Genomic DNA, 12526 nt, shown 5'->3' with positions numbered 1-12526 from the left:
GAATAAGGACGTTTGAATCAGATCATGCAACTTGACTCCACAGAGATGTCATCCTTCTCTAATTAGCATTTGCCCACTTTTGTCCAAAATACCATGTCTTAGCCAGAGTTTCTATTGCTGTTATGAAATACCGTGACCAAAAGGGAAAACAGAAAGTTGGGAAAGAAAGTGTTTATTTTAGTTTACATCTTCTTTTTTAAAATTTTATTTAATAGAAATTTACAATCCAGATCTCATCCCTCTCCCAGCCCATACTCTTACTGTTCTACATCCCATACCTACTACCCACATGCCCATCTGAATGATGCTGACTCCCACACTGCCCCCAATCTCCCAGCCCTCTCCACTCTCTGGGAACTCAAGTCTTTTGAATATTAAGTGCATCTTGTGTTGTGTCCAGAACCAGCACTCCAGTCTTAGAGGCCTCATATTAGCTGGTGCATGATGCCTCATTGATGACTCAGTGTCTGAAAAAAAACTGGGGTCCAGCTTAGTTAACACTGCTGGTCCTCCTGCAGGGTTGCTCTCCTCCTCAGCTTCCTCCAGCTTTTCCCCAGTTCGACCACAGGGCTTAGCAGCTTCTGTACATTAGCTGAGTGTAATTATCTGCATCTGATTCTTTCAGATGCTTGTTGGGTCTTTCAGAAGGCAGTCATAACAGGTCCCTTTTGTGAACAGGACAAAGCATGAGTAATAGTGTCAGGGCTTGGGGGCCTTTATTTAATCTGGTTCCCAGATATGGCTGGTCACTGGAATTCCTTTTACTCAGGCTCTTCACTGGTTTTGCCCTGAAGGTCTTTCAGACAGGAACACATATGTGTCAGAGTATTGATTTATGCATGGCAACCTTATCCCTCACTTGATGCTCTCTCTTCCTCATGGAGGTAGTCTCTACAAGTTCCCTCTACCCACTCCAGGACATTTCACTGAGTCCGGATAGTCTCTTACCTCTCAGGTCTCTGGAATATTCTAGAGCCACCACCCACCGCCAACATTTTAGCTCCTGAAGTTGCCTCTTTTCATTCATTCTGCTGACACTCAGGGTTTCAGTCCTACTCCCCACCAATAACTCTGTCCCTCTGTCCCTACTGTCTCCTTTCTCACCCAGGTCCCTCACACTTCCCTCCTGTGGTTCATTTCTTCTCTCTCTCAAGTGGGATTGAGATTCTGCACTTTGGCTGTTCAGCTTGTTAAACTTTTATTTTTCCTTTTAGAAAAATTGGATATTTTTGTTTATGTTTCCAATATTATTCACTTTCCAAGTTTTCCAGTCGTAAGCGTCCTATCCCTTCCCCCACCAGTTCTTCTATAAAGGTGTGCCCCCTCACCAACCACTCCCTTTCCCATCACCCCCTGACATTCCCCTACACTGGGGGTCCAGCTTTGGTAGGCCTAAGAGCTTCTCCTCCCATTGATGTCCAACAAGGCTACATATGCAGCTGCAGCCATAGTTCTGTCCATGTACAGTCTTTGAATATTGTTTTAGTACAAGAAAGCTATGGGTCATTGGTATCGTTGTTCTTATGGGATTGAAAGCCCATTCAGTCCTGGTAATCCTTTCTCCAAATTTACTAACAAGAGATTCGTTTACATTCCACTGGTTTGCCAATAACCTTCATTTCTATAATTGGCATGCTCTATTTGTGTCTCTCAGTAAAGATCTATATCGGTTTCCTGGCAGCATGCACTTCTTAGCGTCACCAATCTTATGTAGTTTGTGGCAGATCTATCTATCTATCTATCTATCTATCTATCTATCTATCTATCTATCTACCTATCTCTTTCTATCTCTATCTATCTATCATATATATATTTATATTTATATATATACATATACATATATACATACACACATTAACACACACACACATATATATATGTACATATATATGTATGTACATATATATATATATATATATATATATAATTTCGTGGCTCCTACAACTATGTGTTAGGTTGGAACTTTAGGATAGATTCTGTGCAACTAGTTCAAAAATGTAGAATCAGCAAAGGCCAATGCCAATCAGACTCCCTCTTGTTATTTTGAACCTATTGAAGTTGAGGTTTCTCTGGACATCAAGCCATTCCTGTTCCTGCCCATCCTCCTGAGTCTTGTGCTTGGCCTGAATAAAGAATCATGGTAAAACCTCCAAAACCCTTAAGTCTGTCCCTGGGAACAGGAAGGTAGATATTATAGAACTGATATCTAATTGGACTAGACATCCACATTCTATAGTCCATGATGTCCTTTGCTTTACTGCTATCTCCTATTTTTGGATAAAATAAGGATTTTGGACTCATTATTTCAAGTAGGTACAAAAAATTTACACTGTTATATTCACTCTATAGATTGGCATGCTTTATTGCTTATTAATTGCAAAAAATGGAATTGTAAAACATAATTTTTGAGTACACATTCAGGAATGACATATATATATACATATATATATATATACATATATATATATATATATATATATATATATATATATATATATATATATTCTCCTATAAGAAAAGTAAAATATGAAAATGAAATACAATATTCAGTCAATTAAAGGTCTGTAGGGAAAATACTGGCCTTTGGGAAACAAAGAAAACCTAGGAAATTGAAGTGTATGTCACAGGAACAGACCTGAGTGTAGAATTGTTATCCAGAATAAACTCCTCCACTCCATGTTCCTAGACCTTTTCTACCCATGCCAAGTGCCCGATTAACTTTCTCCATTCAGAGCATGAAACCATTAATGAAGGAAAAAAAGTCACTACGTTTAGAGTGATGGAATACATAAAGGTTTCCCCTGAGTCACAGGAGAGATACCTGGAAAAGGCACTCTCAAATCTGGACAAGGAAAGGAAAGCTGTTCAGCAGGTAGGCCATGGCAGTTCTCAGAGACATCATCATTAGGCCCTGTCTGAAAAATATCTTGTACCTGGAGATACCTATCTTCTGTGATGTCACATTTGATGTCGTGACTGCAACTGCCTCTCATATATTCCTTCAGTACCTCTAGGTTTTACTAATTGACTTCTAATTCATAATAAACAGCCATTTGGGAGGGAGAACAAAGAGGATGAAAAGATCAGATATGTGGGGAATGAAGGAGGCTGGCCATCTGTCTTGGTATAAAAAAGGAAGGAATACATGGTCCTCGGTATAGCTCAGTGAGTACCTGGTAGGGATTTCGTGGGAATGCTAAAGAGATAGCCTAGATCTGAGCCTCCAACCTATGGGAATCAGGATATGTGAGCCTCTCAGAAGCATCTGGACTTCCCTGTTTTTATGGTTCCGAAATCTGAGAGTTTATATCATTAATTTCTTTATTCTAAAAGTCAAATGTTGGTAAGGGCACAGTTGTTTTTCTGAGAGCTCATAGCCTTTACTCTTTTTGATAAGAAGAAAAATGTCCTAAGGAAAAAGGGAGAGACAGGTATTGTGTCCTACCTCAGAGTAAACTCCTCCATGTTTTGGATATCTATAGTGCAGTCTGGGAAGCAGCAGTGCTATTAGTTGAGATTTCATCATCTCAGTCTTTCCACTAATATTTCCACTGACTACCACTTTACTTCTCTGTGTCACTAGGTATGATTAACTGTCAGTTTTCTCTTCCTTTATTCCTTTGTTTTTTTTTTAATGTTTTAGCAATTTGTATTGCTTTTTTAACTTGATTTTTCTATATTTACATTCAATGTTATTTCGTTTCCCATTTTCCTGCCATAAGATTCCTACCCGTACCCTTCCCCTTCTTCTCTAACACCACTGACTGTGCCTTCACATTCCCTTGAACTGGGAGACAAACCTAGAGAGGACCAATAGCTTCTGCTTCCATTCGTGATGAACAAGGTCCACTGCCACATGCAGTTAGAGCAATAGCTCTGTCCATGTACATTCATTGAATATTGGTCTAGTACCAGAAAGCTCTGGGTCATTGACATTTTTGTTCTTATGGGATTGAAAGCTCCTTTACCTCTTGAAATCCTTTCTCAAAATTTGCCAACAAGAGGTCTGTTTCAGTTCACTGATTTCCCACTAGCATTAATTTCTGTAGTTGGTATGATCTATCTGTGTCTCTCAGGAAATTATACACACACACATATATATATATACGGTTGCTGGCAGAAGGCACTTTTTAGCTACATCAATCTCATCTAGTTTTGGTGGCTGACTTATATATATATATACTTTTGGTGGATCCTAAACGTATGTGGTTAGGTGGAATTTTAACATGGATTCTGAGCAACTAGGTCAAGAATGTAGACTTCAGAAATGACAGTGCCAAATAGACTCCCTCAAGTTCTTATGAACCTATTGAAGTAGAGGTTTCACTGGTCCTCAAGCCATCCTTCTTTCTGCCCATCCTCCAGTATCGTATGTTTGGCCTTCAGAGAGAATCACGGTAAAACATCCAACCCTAATTCTAGCAATAGGAACACAGGAAAGTAGATAGTGTAGTACTGCTATCAAATAGGACTAGAGAACTGAATTCTATAGTCATTATGTCATTTGCTTTGCTGAAAATGGAATTGGAAACAGAATTTTTGAGTGCACATACAGGAATATTAATAAAGTCTCATCGTGGAATGTACAATGAGAAAGTGAAATACAATATTCATTCAATTAAGGTCTGTAGGCAAAATATTGTCCTTTGGGATATAGAGAAAACCTGGGATATTGAACTGTATGTCACAGGAATGAACCTGGGGAAAAATATTATCTAGAAGAATCTCCTCCACTCTATGTTGCTAAATCTTTTCTAGCCATGCTCAGCCCCTAACTTTGTCCATTCAGAGCAAGTAACCCCTAATGAAACAAAGAGAAATCTCTACCTTTAGAGAGATGTAGTGTGTAAAGGTTTCCACCCTTAAACAGGAGACTCTCCTGAAAGTGTCACCCTCAAATTTGGTCAATGTAAGGAAAGCTGTTTAGCAGGTAGACCATGGCAGTTTTCAGTGACTTCATTAGGCCTCCCTGAAATAACTCTTGTATCCTGGAAAGCCTTAGCTTCTTCTGTGATGTCACAAGTGTCCTGACTGCAACCGCCTCTCAGATATCCCTTCAGGACCTCTAGGGTTCACTAATTGTCCTTTAATGCATTGTATACAGCCATTTGAGAGGGAGAACACAGAGGATGAAGTGATCAGACATGGGGAATATGAAGCTGGCCTTCTGTCTTGGTATGATAAGGGAAGAAATACGTGGTCAATGGGAAATCCCCTTGAGTCTTGGGTAGGGGTTGAGTTGATCCATTGAAGAGATAGCCCTGATCTGAGGTTTCCACATATGGAATCAGGAGCTGGGGGCCTCTCAGAAGCATCTCAACTTCCATGCTTGTTATTTTTCTTGGTAGTCAGATAGTTTATATAATTCATTTCTTTATCCCAAAATCCACGTGTTGGCAAGGGTACTATAATTTTTCCTGAGAGCTCATAGCTTTTACCATTTTACCAAGAAGGAAAAGGTCCTAAGGAAGAAAGATAAGGCAAGTATTGTGTCCTCAGTACAGAGAAAACTCCTCCATGCATTGAATTCTAATGATGTAGTTTGTGTCTGGCATTGATATCTGGGAGGGACAAGTGCTTCTTGATGAGACTACATCATATCAGTCTTTCCACTAGTATTACTCTAAATACCATTCCCTGACAGTGACCCTTTAAAATTCTGAGTCAATAGGTGTGATTAACTGGAAGATTTCTTTTCTTTTATTTCTTTCATTTTTTTAAAATTTTTAACAAATTGTATTGCTTTTTTAATTGGAAATTTCTAAATTTACATTTAAATTATTATTTCCTTTCCCAGTTTCCTGACTATAATATCCCTTACCAGTCCCCTTACTCTTTTCATTATAACCTCTCTTACTGCCCCTGGACATTCACTTGAACTGGGAGTCAAACGTAGGCAGTACCAAGGATTCTCCTTCCATTGTAACCCAACAAGGCCATCCTCTACAACATATGCATTGGAGACATAGGTCTGTTCATGTATATTCTTTGAATATTGGCCAACTACCAGAAAGCTCTGTTTCATTGGCATTGTTGTTCTTATGGGGTTGAAAGCACCTTCATCTCTTCTAATCCTTTCTCAAAATCTGCAAACAAGTAGTTCATTTTCAGTTCACTGGTTTGACACTAGGGTTCATGTTGTGGTTTGCCCTGAAGTTATCTGTGGTAGAAGCTAATTCCCCGGCCCCAAGGTCAGCTGCATAGTCCTGTACTCAGAATTCAGGTTACTTCACCAGAACCAAGACCCCATTGAATTTGTAAAGTATATGTGAGTGGCAGGAACAGGAGAGAAGGAGGGTTATCATGGGAAGAGAAGGAAGAATGTGCGGAAGAGAAGTTTGAAGGAAGAGGAGGAGACTAGAGGAAAAAAGAGAGAAAGGAAGATGACAGATTGAGAAGCCATGGTATGTGAATTTAAGATTCTGCTCTGTGTATTTACAGGTCGTTGTTAATGTTCTTAAGGGATGTATGGTACCTGGCTTTGTATGTTTAAGTGGGCTATTATATCTAATCAACTGGATCAAAGATTATTGTGTTGTATGTTTTTTATGTGAGGGTTTGAGTATAGGAAAGTGTGTAATGTCATGAAACACTGCGCAGCAGGAGAGGGATTGTGTTTCTGCCAAGATATCTAGCAGAGAATTGCCGACACTTAGGTTCCAGAGTTAGCAGGGTAGAAGAAAATTTTATATTTTATTTTTAGATTTTTACATAAAAACATTTCTTGTATATAATATGTTCTAGCTCTGTCTCTCAGAAAATATCTATATCTGGTTTCTGGCAGAATGCACTTATTAGATTCATCAATCTTATTCAGTTTTGGTGATATATATATATATATATATATATATATATATATATATATATATATATATATATATATATATATATATATTCTCCTTTGTGTGGCTCCTAATGCTACGGGGATAGGTAGAATTTTCACATAGATTCTGTGCAACTAAGTCAAGAATGTAGAATACACAAAGGACAATGCCAAATAAACTCTCTCCTGTACTAATGAACATATTGAGTTGAGGTTTAAATGGACCTCAAGCCATTCCTCTCCCTGTTTTTCCTCCTGTATCTTATTCTTCCTGAAGAATAAATCATGGTAAAATATACACAACACTCAAGTCTGACCATGGGAACACAGTAAGGTAGATAGTGCAGAATTGAATTCAAATGGGACTAGAGAACAAAATTCTATAGTCCATGTTCTCCTCTGATTTACTGATGTCTGGTAATTTTGGGATAAAATAAGGATTTGGGTGTTTATCATTTGAAGTAGGTCCACAATATTTACACTGTTATACTCATTCTATAGCTAGGCCACTTTTGTAGCCAAAATTATTACAGAAAATGGATTTGGAAAACAATCATGTACACAATTAAGACAATGAATTAGGGAAGATCCCAGCAGGCAGTACTCAGTGAACCATTGGATTATAAAGAAAATAAAACAGAAAAATATAAAGGACATGTAGCTGGAAAGGGAATGAATCCAGAGAGAGTAGAACAAAGTTAAGGATTGGTGTGATCAAGGTAAATTGCAAACATGTGTGAAGAATAAATAAAAATTCTAAAATAAGAAAAAAAGTTCTGAAAATATATTGAGGATTTTTATATCCTATGGAAGTCATTTTTCCGTAAAAGTAGAATAGAGTATCCTAACTTTTGTTAAGTTGCAGAAAAGTCAGTGAAAAAACATACTTACACTGGTTTAGTGCATGCTGTCTGCATTATTGAAATATCAAACTGAGGCTCATTAATCTGTACAGTTAATTTATATCACCTGTTCAAATAAAATAAAATGAAACACTGTGTAATGATCCACAAAACCAAACTGCACACTATAGAAGTAAATGCAAACCAAAAAAATGTCCCGTTCCTAACCGCAACAATTTTACTCTTTGAAACTCTGAATAAATATGAATATAAAGGTTCTAACCTGATACATAGCATATATTATGGTGTCTTGTGACTTATATGGTAAGATTTTTAGAGTTGCAAATTGCCATCAATTATGTCATTCATTTTTAAAATCCTAGGACAACAAAATCTAAAATCCTTGGGCTTTGGTCCTGACAGCCAGGGATTGTACTCTGTACATGATCACTTTATATTAATTAGCTAAACTCTGAAAGGCAATTAGGTGCTTCACAATATTATATTGTTTCATTGCTATGGTTATGATAAGTGTTTCTTGTGAGAATATATATATATATATATATATATATATAATTTCTCATGACAAATTTTGCTTTCTCTTCTGGTGTTTTGTGAACTATTGATGAGCTTAAACCTAGCTTCCTTACCAACCTAGCACTTACAATAGATTATGTTTCAGTGTTGAACATAGACACACTAAAGATAGGGAAAACACTGAAAATAGTATGGGCTTTGTTCACTGTTCCAAAATATCGTTTTCTGACTTCTTCTTCATCATCTTCACCACCACCACTATCACCACCACCACCACCACCACCACCACCACCACCACCACCACCACCACCACCACCATCAACATCATCATCACCATCATCATCCAATTTACATGAAATTGAATTTGGAATTTTTTGTTACACCAAAGATGAAATGAGAAGTATTCTGCTTGAAGAAGAGATACTGATGAACACTAACTGCTCTGCAGTCATTTTAATGTCATAAAGACATTGCCAAAGTTGCTTCAGATGATTGAATGAAATGCTAGCATTCTATACTACAGGGTTTGAGAGTCCCTTAGTAATAGAATGGTCTTTTACAGCAAGGTCTTCATTATCAGACTTTGATTTAACCCATCTACCAACAAAATGAAATTGTCCCAGAAATATTATAGTGCCTCTACAGAAAGAGATTTTATCCACTGATACACATCTACTTCTATTTCTTAATTGTCATGTTGACATGGGCATAGGATACAATATGTTCTGATTTACTTATGGCATTTTAGTATTATTTGGGTTAATTTTGAAAATTTCAAAGGAACAAACCTATGCCATGATTGTATCCCATACAATTTTTAATTCGATCTTGAAGAGTTTCATGAAAACTGAATGTATATCTTCCATTTAAAAAATTGTAACAACCATCATGTGAAACTCCCACTGAACCTCAGTGGATTGATGTCTCTGGAAGCATTTATAGACTCTCCTACTGCATTCTTGCATCTCTATAGAGGCTTCACTCCCATAGTGGCAGTCCCAGATTGGCTGTAAAAAAATCATTTTCTGTGCCTTGGAAAGGGTTTAAAATTTGTGAAAATGGCGCAGACAGGCCCTAGAAAGTATGTTTTAAAATTATTTTCTTAAAATTAGACTTATTCATGCAATATATTTGAGTTATGACTTGCCTTCCCTCTATTCCCTCCTTCTTCTATTCCTCTCCTGTCATCTTTATCTACATTCTTCCGACTCTCACTAGAAAACAAACAGTCATCTCAGCGATAAAAATAAAATGCAAGTTAATGAACTGGAGTAGAACAAAACAAGCAAATAGAAAAGAACCAGTACAAGGTACAAGAATTAGGTACAGACACAGGGACCCAGACTTCCAATCACACACTCAGGAATTCTATGGAAACATAAAACCAGGAAAATATATACACAAAACATACAGAGTAACAATTAATAGATACATAAACAAATAACATAAGGAAGAAGAAATCATGAAGAAAAAGTCCTGACCCATTATGAGACAAGGAACCTCCAAAGATAAGGTTGAGTTCCCTTAGTGCTTTATACACAGTCTAAACTTAAATTTAATTTTTGTACCCAGTGAGATTCCCTTGGAGAAAATTAAGTTTTCATTTTCAAATGATTACCCATTGGAGATAACTTCTGGTTTAGAGATAATGTGAAGTGCAGGGCTTGGATTCTTTCAAGGGCTAATTAAGAGATAAGGAGATCTGTGTGTTGCTGTCTTCTGAACATCATGCAGTTGTGACACTCAAGAAGTCACAATCTATCTGAACAGATCCTAAATAATATTGACCCTGCCTATTCAAAGTAACTAAGGACAGTGCTGGAGAAAAAAAATGATGTAGCCAATGTGTCTTATTAGTGGTTAAATGTATAGCTTCACACCCATGTTCACCGAAATGGCTCAGGTTAAATCCAGGGGTTTATGAAACAAATAATAAAGATATGCAAGTGCTATCAGGGTTTAGTCCAAAGAGGGTATGTTGCTTGGGGAGGATGAGGTTGAGAGTGTAGAGGGCTTCCATACATGTGTTGTGCATCTACGGAATTGTCAAAGAATAACTTGCTTTCTTAAAACTTCTAAATGTAACCACCAAGAAAGTTTGGGAGATATTCTCTCAAGTCTGCTCTATTTGTTTTAAAAATTGGGTCTCTTTGCATAGCTCAAATTGACCTAAAACTCCCAGTGTTCTGTCACCTGCCTCCCCTGCCCTTATTGGAGGTTTACTATACATGGACAAAATTAAAGGATATATGTAAATCTTCTGTTTATGAAATTTGACAACATAATGCAATATTCTGTTATTTGTTTTTCATTTAACAATATATCTTGAATACATGTACATGGGGAAATTCTTCATGTAACATCAGGCAATTAAGAAATGGTAGTATACTCTTTTGTTTAAATAATAGCCTACCTATGTAATTCAGATTATTTTCATTTTCATTAACTAAAGTTCATTACTGTAAATCAGCATGAACACTGACTCAGTCACTGTACTCAATGTTGATTATTTACATTGTATTTTGTATAAATTACAAAACACGTTGTTGGAATGATGTCAAGGCTGTTAAGTAATGTAATACTTGTATAAATACTGCCAAATTGCCATCTCAGAAGACTATAATAAATACATTTTGTAATCAATTTTATATGATAGAACCCATAGTATACCATTCAAAATTAATCATGCACATATTTTAAAAACGGTATCAGTCTCTGATTTCTGTCACTTGTTGAATTAGGGTATGGACTGAAGAAACTGAAGGGGAGGGCAGCCTCTATAGGAAGACCAACAGTCTCGAATCATCCCCACCCCTGAGATCTCCCAGACACTAAGCCACCAACCAGGTATCATACACGAGCTGGTCCAAGACCCTGACACATGTATAGCAGAGGACTGCCTGGTCTGGCCTAATCCTGGAGCGACGTGAGCCCCCAGGGACCAGGGATGACTGGCAGGATCTGGGGAGCATCCTCTTGGAGTAGGGGAGGAGGAAGTGGAATGGGATGAGGAACTGTGGAAGAGGACCTGGAGAGGGAGCAATGGCAGGAATGTAAATAAATAAAATAATTTTTATAATACTTTTAGTCATAAATTCAAATGCTCGTTTCTTTTAAGCATCTACATTGCAATACAATCGTGAAGTTTAGCGTTTTATGCTTACTGAACTGTGTAAGAATTAATCCTTAATTTTCTCTATTCTTATTACTTTGCATCAATTGTGTTTGCCTATGTAGAATGCTTACTATTCATAATTTGTGCAGAAAATACATTCATGATTTTTTTTATTTTAATGATCTGTTATGTGTGAATGTCTGTGTATAAACTTGTGCACATGAACACAGGCACCTGGGGAGACCAGAAGATGTCAGATACCCTGCAGCAGCTTTTACAGCTGGTTGCAAGTGGCTTCATGTGTGTTGGAAACTGAACATGTTTGCTCTAGAGAGTAGTAAGTGCTCTTAACCTCTAAGCTAATACTACAACACTTATTACATAATAAAAACAAACCTATTTATAATTTTCTCATGTATTTCAGGGTATCTTTGAACTTGGGACATCTTGCCACATTCTAGGTGCTGAGACTACATTCAGGCAATTTCCAGCTTTCTTTCCTTTATCTTAGTAAGATGTGTTAGATCAAATATGTTAATATTATGCAGTAAATCCTCCATATGTTTATTTATAGAACCTTGGCTCAGTGTCTGTTTCACTCCTCTGCAATGACTATATTAATTTTAGAGTTCACAGTTCTCTCTTTCTTTACACAATTGATCAGATGTGTTTTTCTTTCATATAGAATGAATAAGAGCCTTTTAGTTTTTCTTTGAATAGTTAATGTACTAAAAAAATGTGTTGAAATTCCCATTTTAAGGCCAAGCCAAAACATTATTTCTTTAAAATGTTCCTAGAGTTATGTTTTTCTTTTTCTTCTTATTATTATTGTTCTCATTAGTCTCATTATTAATATTCTGTGTAAGCTTTTATGTGTTCAAGTCATGTAGTGAATATGGAAATCTTCCAAACATATATGTGTAGGTATCAAATTTAGGTTCTTGGTTTTTCATGGCATAAAATTTTATCTGCTCAGGGACCTCACTAGAACACACTGTAAAACATTAAGGTGACATATAGCTCCAGGCTGCTTTTATATATACAATGTTTCCATCATTTTGTTTTAAAAAATATTTTTGATTATTCTAATATATTTTGTTTTCAATGTCCAGTTGGTAAGTCTAGTATGCTTATTTTATTATTTAGGTAATAATTTAATCATAATTATTATGCACTTGATACCTAGCTAATATGAAATTATCTTATAAA

General features: G+C 36.7%; 1 long non-coding RNA gene across 2 annotated transcripts; it reads left to right on the top strand.

Annotated features, from left to right (window-relative positions):
• Positions 1-4309: 4309 nt before the first annotated feature.
• On the top strand, positions 4310-11947 carry LOC134484115 (uncharacterized). 2 transcript variants are annotated; one of them, XR_010061494.1, is made up of 3 exons: positions 4357-5175; positions 10944-11049; positions 11742-11947. It is a non-coding gene; the product is annotated as an uncharacterized LOC134484115 (long non-coding RNA). The 2 variants fall into 2 exon arrangements; XR_010061493.1 differs by lacking the exon at positions 11742-11947 and having other exon boundaries at positions 4310-5175; positions 10944-11278.
• The last annotated feature ends 579 nt before the right edge of the window (positions 11948-12526 follow it).

This window comes from Rattus norvegicus, chromosome X (assembly GCF_036323735.1).
Source record: "Rattus norvegicus strain BN/NHsdMcwi chromosome X, GRCr8, whole genome shotgun sequence".
NCBI lineage: Eukaryota > Metazoa > Chordata > Mammalia > Rodentia > Muridae > Rattus > Rattus norvegicus.
Note: the sequence above shows the minus strand (reverse complement) of the source record. Positions and strands in the feature narration are given on the sequence as shown.